Source organism: Cinclus cinclus, unplaced genomic scaffold (genome assembly GCF_963662255.1).
Source record: "Cinclus cinclus unplaced genomic scaffold, bCinCin1.1 SCAFFOLD_93, whole genome shotgun sequence".
Lineage (NCBI taxonomy): Eukaryota > Metazoa > Chordata > Aves > Passeriformes > Cinclidae > Cinclus > Cinclus cinclus.
The window spans coordinates 342,518-355,764 of NW_026912235.1; positions in this window are offsets into that span (position 1 = coordinate 342,518).

Sequence of the window (13,247 nt, forward strand, 5' to 3'; positions counted from 1 at the left end):
CAAGGGCGTGTTCTCCAAGGTGCTGTGAAACAGAGCCTAGCACGCTGTCTCGCTGATCCTGGCTTTCGGCAAGCAGGCGTGCCAGACCGCCTACATTCTGCACTCTGGCAGCCTAGTTGCCAGCTTTCGGCAGCTGCTGTCCTAGCAAGGAAGCTCAGGGAGTCAAAGCCAGTGCCGGGCGGCACCTTTCTGCTTTGCCCGCCTAAGCGGCGTCACGCTCCCTCGGATACTGTGTCCTTTCCCTCTGCACTGCGTCTGCCGAGGTGCTCTCTGCCTCTCGGAGCAGAAGGGCAAAGGACAATGTTTTCCACAGCAGGGTAGAAATGGCATTGCTAGCAGGAAAGCTAGATGCCTTGGGACTGTCCCCTTAGCCCTTGCCACTCACTTCAGGCTCGTACGCTGAGCAGAACAGCCTGTTGTTCTGAAGCTTCGCTGGCTGCCGTTCGTGCCCAGACGCCATTTCCTTCCCAAGGAGGCGAAGCGCCGTCTACTTCTCGCAGCGAGCACGCTGCTCCTGGCTTTCGCTTCTGCCGCAACGAGCTCGCTACGAGCACTTTTCTTCTCAACCCTCTAGACCATTGCGTTCTGCTTTTCTTGTCTCGTGAATGGAGACGGAAAGCTTCTCGGCTACAATCTCGCCTAGAACAACTGCGGCTACACATTAAGCTCGCCCGCAACGCCCTGCTGAAACTTGCCTTCTGGCACCCCATTCGCGGGGCAGCCGTCTTTCTTCGGCCACCTGCCAAGTGGCCCCATATCGCCGTGCTCGTTGCACTCCGCTTGTCAGATTGGCTTCCCGTGGCGCTGATTTCAGCCTGGCCAAATACTAGCGCTGCGGAGAGCTGTCTCGCAGACAATCATGTTCCAGCATAGAAATTTGTCCTGCAATGTTCCCCCCTCTTTTCCCCCATGGTGTTGCTCCGATGAATGCCTTGAGCATGGAACGACTTAAGCCAGCAAGTATTCCTCGCCGGCCACCTCTCGCTGTGCAAGAGGTATGCCGTGGACCCTTGGAACGCTGCCAAGCAAAAAGCAGCGCAGTGACCATAAAAGCGAGGAGAGAGCATGCACGAAGCACACTAGTTCTGTCTAGTGCTTTCCGTGCAGAGAGGCGGCAAAGCTGAATGCCGTGCCAGAGCTTCACTTCTCGCTGGAGCACAGGAAGGCAAGAATGAAGAGGCAGAACACAGCCTTGGTTTCAGCAGCCTCCGGGACTGCAAAAGTTCAGCAATAGCTCTGTCAAAGCAGAACTCGGCTGAGAATGCTCTCGCAGCTTGGGAAAGTTAGGCGCAGCTGTTGACCAGCTCTGCCCGTGGCCACAGGCTGCTTCTTCCACCTTCACTGTGGCAGAGCTTTTGCGGAACAGAGACGGCATTCTTCAAGGGCGTGTTCTCCAAGGTGCTGTGAAACAGAGCCTAGCACGCTGTCTCGCTGATCCTGGCTTTCGGCAAGCAGGCGTGCCAGACCGCCTACATTCTGCACTCTGGCAGCCTAGTTGCCAGCTTTCGGCAGCTGCTGTCCTAGCAAGGAAGCTCAGGGAGTCAAAGCCAGTGCCGGGCGGCACCTTTCTGCTTTGCCCGCCTAAGTGGCGTCACGCTCCCTCGGATACTGTGTCCTTTCCCTCTGCACTGCGTCTGCCGAGGTGCTCTCTGCCTCTCGGAGCAGAAGGGCAAAGGACAATGTTTTCCACAGCAGGGTAGAAATGGCATTGCTAGCAGGAAAGCTAGATGCCTTGGGACTGTCCCCTTAGCCCTTGCCACTCACTTCAGGCTCGTACGCTGAGCAGAACAGCCTGCTGTTCTGAAGCTTCGCTGGCTGCCGTTCGTGCCCAGACGCCATTTCCTTCCCAAGGAGGCGAAGCGCCGTCTACTTCTCGCAGCGAGCACGCTGCTCCTGGCTTTCGCTTCTGCCGCAACGAGCTCGCTACGAGCACTTTTCTTCTCAACCCTCTAGACCATTGCGTTCTGCTTTTCTTGTCTCGTGAATGGAGACGGAAAGCTTCTCGGCTACAATCTCGCCTAGAACAACTGTGGCTACACATTAAGCTCGCCCGCAACGCCCTGCTGAAACTTGCCTTCTGGCACCCCATTCGCGGGGCAGCCGTCTTTCTTCGGCCACCTGCCAAGTGGCCCCATATCGCCGTGCTCGTTGCACTCCGCTTGTCAGATTGGCTTCCCGTGGCGCTGATTTCAGCCTGGCCAAATACTAGCGCTGCGGAGAGCTGTCTCGCAGACAATCATGTTCCAGCATAGAAATTTGTCCTGCAATGTTCCCCCCTCTTTTCCCCCATGGTGTTGCTCCGATGAATGCCTTGAGCATGGAACGACTTAAGCCAGCAAGTATTCCTCGCCGGCCACCTCTCGCTGTGCAAGAGGTATGCCGTGGACCCTTGGAACGCTGCCAAGCAAAAAGCAGCGCAGTGACCATAAAAGCGAGGAGAGAGCATGCACGAAGCACACTAGTTCTGTCTAGTGCTTTCCGTGCAGAGAGGCGGCAAAGCTGAATGCCGTGCCAGAGCTTCACTTCTCGCTGGAGCACAGGAAGGCAAGAATGAAGAGGCAGAACACAGCCTTGGTTTCAGCAGCCTCCGGGACTGCAAAAGTTCAGCAATAGCTCTGTCAAAGCAGAACTCGGCTGAGAATGCTCTCGCAGCTTGGGAAAGTTAGGCGCAGCTGTTGACCAGCTCTGCCCGTGGCCACAGGCTGCTTCTTCCACCTTCACTGTGGCAGAGCTTTTGCGGAACAGAGACGGCATTCTTCAAGGGCGTGTTCTCCAAGGTGCTGTGAAACAGAGCCTAGCACGCTGTCTCGCTGATCCTGGCTTTCGGCAAGCAGGCGTGCCAGACCGCCTACATTCTGCACTCTGGCAGCCTAGTTGCCAGCTTTCGGCAGCTGCTGTCCTAGCAAGGAAGCTCAGGGAGTCAAAGCCAGTGCCGGGCGGCACCTTTCTGCTTTGCCCGCCTAAGTGGCGTCACGCTCCCTCGGATACTGTGTCCTTTCCCTCTGCACTGCGTCTGCCGAGGTGCTCTCTGCCTCTCGGAGCAGAAGGGCAAAGGACAATGTTTTCCACAGCAGGGTAGAAATGGCATTGCTAGCAGGAAAGCTAGATGCCTTGGGACTGTCCCCTTAGCCCTTGCCACTCACTTCAGGCTCGTACGCTGAGCAGAACAGCCTGCTGTTCTGAAGCTTCGCTGGCTGCCGTTCGTGCCCAGACGCCATTTCCTTCCCAAGGAGGCGAAGCGCCGTCTACTTCTCGCAGCGAGCACGCTGCTCCTGGCTTTCGCTTCTGCCGCAACGAGCTCGCTACGAGCACTTTTCTTCTCAACCCTCTAGACCATTGCGTTCTGCTTTTCTTGTCTCGTGAATGGAGACGGAAAGCTTCTCGGCTACAATCTCGCCTAGAACAACTGCGGCTACACATTAAGCTCGCCCGCAACGCCCTGCTGAAACTTGCCTTCTGGCACCCCATTCGCGGGGCAGCCGTCTTTCTTCGGCCACCTGCCAAGTGGCCCCATATCGCCGTGCTCGTTGCACTCCGCTTGTCAGATTGGCTTCCCGTGGCGCTGATTTCAGCCTGGCCAAATACTAGCGCTGCGGAGAGCTGTCTCGCAGACAATCATGTTCCAGCATAGAAATTTGTCCTGCAATGTTCCCCCCTCTTTTCCCCCATGGTGTTGCTCCGATGAATGCCTTGAGCATGGAACGACTTAAGCCAGCAAGTATTCCTCGCCGGCCACCTCTCGCTGTGCAAGAGGTATGCCGTGGACCCTTGGAACGCTGCCAAGCAAAAAGCAGCGCAGTGACCATAAAAGCGAGGAGAGAGCATGCACGAAGCACACTAGTTCTGTCTAGTGCTTTCCGTGCAGAGAGGCGGCAAAGCTGAATGCCGTGCCAGAGCTTCACTTCTCGCTGGAGCACAGGAAGGCAAGAATGAAGAGGCAGAACACAGCCTTGGTTTCAGCAGCCTCCGGGACTGCAAAAGTTCAGCAATAGCTCTGTCAAAGCAGAACTCGGCTGAGAATGCTCTCGCAGCTTGGGAAAGTTAGGCGCAGCTGTTGACCAGCTCTGCCCGTGGCCACAGGCTGCTTCTTCCACCTTCACTGTGGCAGAGCTTTTGCGGAACAGAGACGGCATTCTTCAAGGGCGTGTTCTCCAAGGTGCTGTGAAACAGAGCCTAGCACGCTGTCTCGCTGATCCTGGCTTTCGGCAAGCAGGCGTGCCAGACCGCCTACATTCTGCACTCTGGCAGCCTAGTTGCCAGCTTTCGGCAGCTGCTGTCCTAGCAAGGAAGCTCAGGGAGTCAAAGCCAGTGCCGGGCGGCACCTTTCTGCTTTGCCCGCCTAAGCGGCGTCACGCTCCCTCGGATACTGTGTCCTTTCCCTCTGCACTGCGTCTGCCGAGGTGCTCTCTGCCTCTCGGAGCAGAAGGGCAAAGGACAATGTTTTCCACAGCAGGGTAGAAATGGCATTGCTAGCAGGAAAGCTAGATGCCTTGGGACTGTCCCCTTAGCCCTTGCCACTCACTTCAGGCTCGTACGCTGAGCAGAACAGCCTGCTGTTCTGAAGCTTCGCTGGCTGCCGTTCGTGCCCAGACGCCATTTCCTTCCCAAGGAGGCGAAGCGCCGTCTACTTCTCGCAGCGAGCACGCTGCTCCTGGCTTTCGCTTCTGCCGCAACGAGCTCGCTACGAGCACTTTTCTTCTCAACCCTCTAGACCATTGCGTTCTGCTTTTCTTGTCTCGTGAATGGAGACGGAAAGCTTCTCGGCTACAATCTCGCCTAGAACAACTGCGGCTACACATTAAGCTCGCCCGCAACGCCCTGCTGAAACTTGCCTTCTGGCACCCCATTCGCGGGGCAGCCGTCTTTCTTCGGCCACCTGCCAAGTGGCCCCATATCGCCGTGCTCGTTGCACTCCGCTTGTCAGATTGGCTTCCCGTGGCGCTGATTTCAGCCTGGCCAAATACTAGCGCTGCGGAGAGCTGTCTCGCAGACAATCATGTTCCAGCATAGAAATTTGTCCTGCAATGTTCCCCCCTCTTTTCCCCCATGGTGTTGCTCCGATGAATGCCTTGAGCATGGAACGACTTAAGCCAGCAAGTATTCCTCGCCGGCCACCTCTCGCTGTGCAAGAGGTATGCCGTGGACCCTTGGAACGCTGCCAAGCAAAAAGCAGCGCAGTGACCATAAAAGCGAGGAGAGAGCATGCACGAAGCACACTAGTTCTGTCTAGTGCTTTCCGTGCAGAGAGGCGGCAAAGCTGAATGCCGTGCCAGAGCTTCACTTCTCGCTGGAGCACAGGAAGGCAAGAATGAAGAGGCAGAACACAGCCTTGGTTTCAGCAGCCTCCGGGACTGCAAAAGTTCAGCAATAGCTCTGTCAAAGCAGAACTCGGCTGAGAATGCTCTCGCAGCTTGGGAAAGTTAGGCGCAGCTGTTGACCAGCTCTGCCCGTGGCCACAGGCTGCTTCTTCCACCTTCACTGTGGCAGAGCTTTTGCGGAACAGAGACGGCATTCTTCAAGGGCGTGTTCTCCAAGGTGCTGTGAAACAGAGCCTAGCACGCTGTCTCGCTGATCCTGGCTTTCGGCAAGCAGGCGTGCCAGACCGCCTACATTCTGCACTCTGGCAGCCTAGTTGCCAGCTTTCGGCAGCTGCTGTCCTAGCAAGGAAGCTCAGGGAGTCAAAGCCAGTGCCGGGCGGCACCTTTCTGCTTTGCCCGCCTAAGCGGCGTCACGCTCCCTCGGATACTGTGTCCTTTCCCTCTGCACTGCGTCTGCCGAGGTGCTCTCTGCCTCTCGGAGCAGAAGGGCAAAGGACAATGTTTTCCACAGCAGGGTAGAAAAGGCATTGCTAGCAGGAAAGCTAGATGCCTTGGGACTGTCCCCTTAGCCCTTGCCACTCACTTCAGGCTCGTACGCTGAGCAGAACAGCCTGCTGTTCTGAAGCTTCGCTGGCTGCCGTTCGTGCCCAGACGCCATTTCCTTCCCAAGGAGGCGAAGCGCCGTCTACTTCTCGCAGCGAGCACGCTGCTCCTGGCTTTCGCTTCTGCCGCAACGAGCTCGCTACGAGCACTTTTCTTCTCAACCCTCTAGACCATTGCGTTCTGCTTTTCTTGTCTCGTGAATGGAGACGGAAAGCTTCTCGGCTACAATCTCGCCTAGAACAACTGCGGCTACACATTAAGCTCGCCCGCAACGCCCTGCTGAAACTTGCCTTCTGGCACCCCATTCGCGGGGCAGCCGTCTTTCTTCGGCCACCTGCCAAGTGGCCCCATATCGCCGTGCTCGTTGCACTCCGCTTGTCAGATTGGCTTCCCGTGGCGCTGATTTCAGCCTGGCCAAATACTAGCGCTGCGGAGAGCTGTCTCGCAGACAATCATGTTCCAGCATAGAAATTTGTCCTGCAATGTTCCCCCCTCTTTTCCCCCATGGTGTTGCTCCGATGAATGCCTTGAGCATGGAACGACTTAAGCCAGCAAGTATTCCTCGCCGGCCACCTCTCGCTGTGCAAGAGGTATGCCGTGGACCCTTGGAACGCTGCCAAGCAAAAAGCAGCGCAGTGACCATAAAAGCGAGGAGAGAGCATGCACGAAGCACACTAGTTCTGTCTAGTGCTTTCCGTGCAGAGAGGCGGCAAAGCTGAATGCCGTGCCAGAGCTTCACTTCTCGCTGGAGCACAGGAAGGCAAGAATGAAGAGGCAGAACACAGCCTTGGTTTCAGCAGCCTCCGGGACTGCAAAAGTTCAGCAATAGCTCTGTCAAAGCAGAACTCGGCTGAGAATGCTCTCGCAGCTTGGGAAAGTTAGGCGCAGCTGTTGACCAGCTCTGCCCGTGGCCACAGGCTGCTTCTTCCACCTTCACTGTGGCAGAGCTTTTGCGGAACAGAGACGGCATTCTTCAAGGGCGTGTTCTCCAAGGTGCTGTGAAACAGAGCCTAGCACGCTGTCTCGCTGATCCTGGCTTTCGGCAAGCAGGCGTGCCAGACCGCCTACATTCTGCACTCTGGCAGCCTAGTTGCCAGCTTTCGGCAGCTGCTGTCCTAGCAAGGAAGCTCAGGGAGTCAAAGCCAGTGCCGGGCGGCACCTTTCTGCTTTGCCCGCCTAAGTGGCGTCACGCTCCCTCGGATACTGTGTCCTTTCCCTCTGCACTGCGTCTGCCGAGGTGCTCTCTGCCTCTCGGAGCAGAAGGGCAAAGGACAATGTTTTCCACAGCAGGGTAGAAATGGCATTGCTAGCAGGAAAGCTAGATGCCTTGGGACTGTCCCCTTAGCCCTTGCCACTCACTTCAGGCTCGTACGCTGAGCAGAACAGCCTGCTGTTCTGAAGCTTCGCTGGCTGCCGTTCGTGCCCAGACGCCATTTCCTTCCCAAGGAGGCGAAGCGCCGTCTACTTCTCGCAGCGAGCACGCTGCTCCTGGCTTTCGCTTCTGCCGCAACGAGCTCGCTACGAGCACTTTTCTTCTCAACCCTCTAGACCATTGCGTTCTGCTTTTCTTGTCTCGTGAATGGAGACGGAAAGCTTCTCGGCTACAATCTCGCCTAGAACAACTGCGGCTACACATTAAGCTCGCCCGCAACGCCCTGCTGAAACTTGCCTTCTGGCACCCCATTCGCGGGGCAGCCGTCTTTCTTCGGCCACCTGCCAAGTGGCCCCATATCGCCGTGCTCGTTGCACTCCGCTTGTCAGATTGGCTTCCCGTGGCGCTGATTTCAGCCTGGCCAAATACTAGCGCTGCGGAGAGCTGTCTCGCAGACAATCATGTTCCAGCATAGAAATTTGTCCTGCAATGTTCCCCCCTCTTTTCCCCCATGGTGTTGCTCCGATGAATGCCTTGAGCATGGAACGACTTAAGCCAGCAAGTATTCCTCGCCGGCCACCTCTCGCTGTGCAAGAGGTATGCCGTGGACCCTTGGAACGCTGCCAAGCAAAAAGCAGCGCAGTGACCATAAAAGCGAGGAGAGAGCATGCACGAAGCACACTAGTTCTGTCTAGTGCTTTCCGTGCAGAGAGGCGGCAAAGCTGAATGCCGTGCCAGAGCTTCACTTCTCGCTGGAGCACAGGAAGGCAAGAATGAAGAGGCAGAACACAGCCTTGGTTTCAGCAGCCTCCGGGACTGCAAAAGTTCAGCAATAGCTCTGTCAAAGCAGAACTCGGCTGAGAATGCTCTCGCAGCTTGGGAAAGTTAGGCGCAGCTGTTGACCAGCTCTGCCCGTGGCCACAGGCTGCTTCTTCCACCTTCACTGTGGCAGAGCTTTTGCGGAACAGAGACGGCATTCTTCAAGGGCGTGTTCTCCAAGGTGCTGTGAAACAGAGCCTAGCACGCTGTCTCGCTGATCCTGGCTTTCGGCAAGCAGGCGTGCCAGACCGCCTACATTCTGCACTCTGGCAGCCTAGTTGCCAGCTTTCGGCAGCTGCTGTCCTAGCAAGGAAGCTCAGGGAGTCAAAGCCAGTGCCGGGCGGCACCTTTCTGCTTTGCCCGCCTAAGTGGCGTCACGCTCCCTCGGATACTGTGTCCTTTCCCTCTGCACTGCGTCTGCCGAGGTGCTCTCTGCCTCTCGGAGCAGAAGGGCAAAGGACAATGTTTTCCACAGCAGGGTAGAAATGGCATTGCTAGCAGGAAAGCTAGATGCCTTGGGACTGTCCCCTTAGCCCTTGCCACTCACTTCAGGCTCGTACGCTGAGCAGAACAGCCTGCTGTTCTGAAGCTTCGCTGGCTGCCGTTCGTGCCCAGACGCCATTTCCTTCCCAAGGAGGCGAAGCGCCGTCTACTTCTCGCAGCGAGCACGCTGCTCCTGGCTTTCGCTTCTGCCGCAACGAGCTCGCTACGAGCACTTTTCTTCTCAACCCTCTAGACCATTGCGTTCTGCTTTTCTTGTCTCGTGAATGGAGACGGAAAGCTTCTCGGCTACAATCTCGCCTAGAACAACTGCGGCTACACATTAAGCTCGCCCGCAACGCCCTGCTGAAACTTGCCTTCTGGCACCCCATTCGCGGGGCAGCCGTCTTTCTTCGGCCACCTGCCAAGTGGCCCCATATCGCCGTGCTCGTTGCACTCCGCTTGTCAGATTGGCTTCCCGTGGCGCTGATTTCAGCCTGGCCAAATACTAGCGCTGCGGAGAGCTGTCTCGCAGACAATCATGTTCCAGCATAGAAATTTGTCCTGCAATGTTCCCCCCTCTTTTCCCCCATGGTGTTGCTCCGATGAATGCCTTGAGCATGGAACGACTTAAGCCAGCAAGTATTCCTCGCCGGCCACCTCTCGCTGTGCAAGAGGTATGCCGTGGACCCTTGGAACGCTGCCAAGCAAAAAGCAGCGCAGTGACCATAAAAGCGAGGAGAGAGCATGCACGAAGCACACTAGTTCTGTCTAGTGCTTTCCGTGCAGAGAGGCGGCAAAGCTGAATGCCGTGCCAGAGCTTCACTTCTCGCTGGAGCACAGGAAGGCAAGAATGAAGAGGCAGAACACAGCCTTGGTTTCAGCAGCCTCCGGGACTGCAAAAGTTCAGCAATAGCTCTGTCAAAGCAGAACTCGGCTGAGAATGCTCTCGCAGCTTGGGAAAGTTAGGCGCAGCTGTTGACCAGCTCTGCCCGTGGCCACAGGCTGCTTCTTCCACCTTCACTGTGGCAGAGCTTTTGCGGAACAGAGACGGCATTCTTCAAGGGCGTGTTCTCCAAGGTGCTGTGAAACAGAGCCTAGCACGCTGTCTCGCTGATCCTGGCTTTCGGCAAGCAGGCGTGCCAGACCGCCTACATTCTGCACTCTGGCAGCCTAGTTGCCAGCTTTCGGCAGCTGCTGTCCTAGCAAGGAAGCTCAGGGAGTCAAAGCCAGTGCCGGGCGGCACCTTTCTGCTTTGCCCGCCTAAGTGGCGTCACGCTCCCTCGGATACTGTGTCCTTTCCCTCTGCACTGCGTCTGCCGAGGTGCTCTCTGCCTCTCGGAGCAGAAGGGCAAAGGACAATGTTTTCCACAGCAGGGTAGAAATGGCATTGCTAGCAGGAAAGCTAGATGCCTTGGGACTGTCCCCTTAGCCCTTGCCACTCACTTCAGGCTCGTACGCTGAGCAGAACAGCCTGCTGTTCTGAAGCTTCGCTGGCTGCCGTTCGTGCCCAGACGCCATTTCCTTCCCAAGGAGGCGAAGCGCCGTCTACTTCTCGCAGCGAGCACGCTGCTCCTGGCTTTCGCTTCTGCCGCAACGAGCTCGCTACGAGCACTTTTCTTCTCAACCCTCTAGACCATTGCGTTCTGCTTTTCTTGTCTCGTGAATGGAGACGGAAAGCTTCTCGGCTACAATCTCGCCTAGAACAACTGTGGCTACACATTAAGCTCGCCCGCAACGCCCTGCTGAAACTTGCCTTCTGGCACCCCATTCGCGGGGCAGCCGTCTTTCTTCGGCCACCTGCCAAGTGGCCCCATATCGCCGTGCTCGTTGCACTCCGCTTGTCAGATTGGCTTCCCGTGGCGCTGATTTCAGCCTGGCCAAATACTAGCGCTGCGGAGAGCTGTCTCGCAGACAATCATGTTCCAGCATAGAAATTTGTCCTGCAATGTTCCCCCCTCTTTTCCCCCATGGTGTTGCTCCGATGAATGCCTTGAGCATGGAACGACTTAAGCCAGCAAGTATTCCTCGCCGGCCACCTCTCGCTGTGCAAGAGGTATGCCGTGGACCCTTGGAACGCTGCCAAGCAAAAAGCAGCGCAGTGACCATAAAAGCGAGGAGAGAGCATGCACGAAGCACACTAGTTCTGTCTAGTGCTTTCCGTGCAGAGAGGCGGCAAAGCTGAATGCCGTGCCAGAGCTTCACTTCTCGCTGGAGCACAGGAAGGCAAGAATGAAGAGGCAGAACACAGCCTTGGTTTCAGCAGCCTCCGGGACTGCAAAAGTTCAGCAATAGCTCTGTCAAAGCAGCACTCGGCTGAGAATGCTCTCGCAGCTTGGGAAAGTTAGGCGCAGCTGTTGACCAGCTCTGCCCGTGGCCACAGGCTGCTTCTTCCACCTTCACTGTGGCAGAGCTTTTGCGGAACAGAGACGGCATTCTTCAAGGGCGTGTTCTCCAAGGTGCTGTGAAACAGAGCCTAGCACGCTGTCTCGCTGATCCTGGCTTTCGGCAAGCAGGCGTGCCAGACCGCCTACATTCTGCACTCTGGCAGCCTAGTTGCCAGCTTTCGGCAGCTGCTGTCCTAGCAAGGAAGCTCAGGGAGTCAAAGCCAGTGCCGGGCGGCACCTTTCTGCTTTGCCCGCCTAAGCGGCGTCACGCTCCCTCGGATACTGTGTCCTTTCCCTCTGCACTGCGTCTGCCGAGGTGCTCTCTGCCTCTCGGAGCAGAAGGGCAAAGGACAATGTTTTCCACAGCAGGGTAGAAATGGCATTGCTAGCAGGAAAGCTAGATGCCTTGGGACTGTCCCCTTAGCCCTTGCCACTCACTTCAGGCTCGTACGCTGAGCAGAACAGCCTGTTGTTCTGAAGCTTCGCTGGCTGCCGTTCGTGCCCAGACGCCATTTCCTTCCCAAGGAGGCGAAGCGCCGTCTACTTCTCGCAGCGAGCACGCTGCTCCTGGCTTTCGCTTCTGCCGCAACGAGCTCGCTACGAGCACTTTTCTTCTCAACCCTCTAGACCATTGCGTTCTGCTTTTCTTGTCTCGTGAATGGAGACGGAAAGCTTCTCGGCTACAATCTCGCCTAGAACAACTGCGGCTACACATTAAGCTCGCCCGCAACGCCCTGCTGAAACTTGCCTTCTGGCACCCCATTCGCGGGGCAGCCGTCTTTCTTCGGCCACCTGCCAAGTGGCCCCATATCGCCGTGCTCGTTGCACTCCGCTTGTCAGATTGGCTTCCCGTGGCGCTGATTTCAGCCTGGCCAAATACTAGCGCTGCGGAGAGCTGTCTCGCAGACAATCATGTTCCAGCATAGAAATTTGTCCTGCAATGTTCCCCCCTCTTTTCCCCCATGGTGTTGCTCCGATGAATGCCTTGAGCATGGAACGACTTAAGCCAGCAAGTATTCCTCGCCGGCCACCTCTCGCTGTGCAAGAGGTATGCCGTGGACCCTTGGAACGCTGCCAAGCAAAAAGCAGCGCAGTGACCATAAAAGCGAGGAGAGAGCATGCACGAAGCACACTAGTTCTGTCTAGTGCTTTCCGTGCAGAGAGGCGGCAAAGCTGAATGCCGTGCCAGAGCTTCACTTCTCGCTGGAGCACAGGAAGGCAAGAATGAAGAGGCAGAACACAGCCTTGGTTTCAGCAGCCTCCGGGACTGCAAAAGTTCAGCAATAGCTCTGTCAAAGCAGAACTCGGCTGAGAATGCTCTCGCAGCTTGGGAAAGTTAGGCGCAGCTGTTGACCAGCTCTGCCCGTGGCCACAGGCTGCTTCTTCCACCTTCACTGTGGCAGAGCTTTTGCGGAACAGAGACGGCATTCTTCAAGGGCGTGTTCTCCAAGGTGCTGTGAAACAGAGCCTAGCACGCTGTCTCGCTGATCCTGGCTTTCGGCAAGCAGGCGTGCCAGACCGCCTACATTCTGCACTCTGGCAGCCTAGTTGCCAGCTTTCGGCAGCTGCTGTCCTAGCAAGGAAGCTCAGGGAGTCAAAGCCAGTGCCGGGCGGCACCTTTCTGCTTTGCCCGCCTAAGTGGCGTCACGCTCCCTCGGATACTGTGTCCTTTCCCTCTGCACTGCGTCTGCCGAGGTGCTCTCTGCCTCTCGGAGCAGAAGGGCAAAGGACAATGTTTTCCACAGCAGGGTAGAAATGGCATTGCTAGCAGGAAAGCTAGATGCCTTGGGACTGTCCCCTTAGCCCTTGCCACTCACTTCAGGCTCGTACGCTGAGCAGAACAGCCTGCTGTTCTGAAGCTTCGCTGGCTGCCGTTCGTGCCCAGACGCCATTTCCTTCCCAAGGAGGCGAAGCGCCGTCTACTTCTCGCAGCGAGCACGCTGCTCCTGGCTTTCGCTTCTGCCGCAACGAGCTCGCTACGAGCACTTTTCTTCTCAACCCTCTAGACCATTGCGTTCTGCTTTTCTTGTCTCGTGAATGGAGACGGAAAGCTTCTCGGCTACAATCTCGCCTAGAACAACTGCGGCTACACATTAAGCTCGCCCGCAACGCCCTGCTGAAACTTGCCTTCTGGCACCCCATTCGCGGGGCAGCCGTCTTTCTTCGGCCACCTGCCAAGTGGCCCCATATCGCCGTGCTCGTTGCACTCCGCTTGTCAGATTGGCTTCCCGTGGCGCTGATTTCAGCCTGGCCAAATACTAGCGCTGC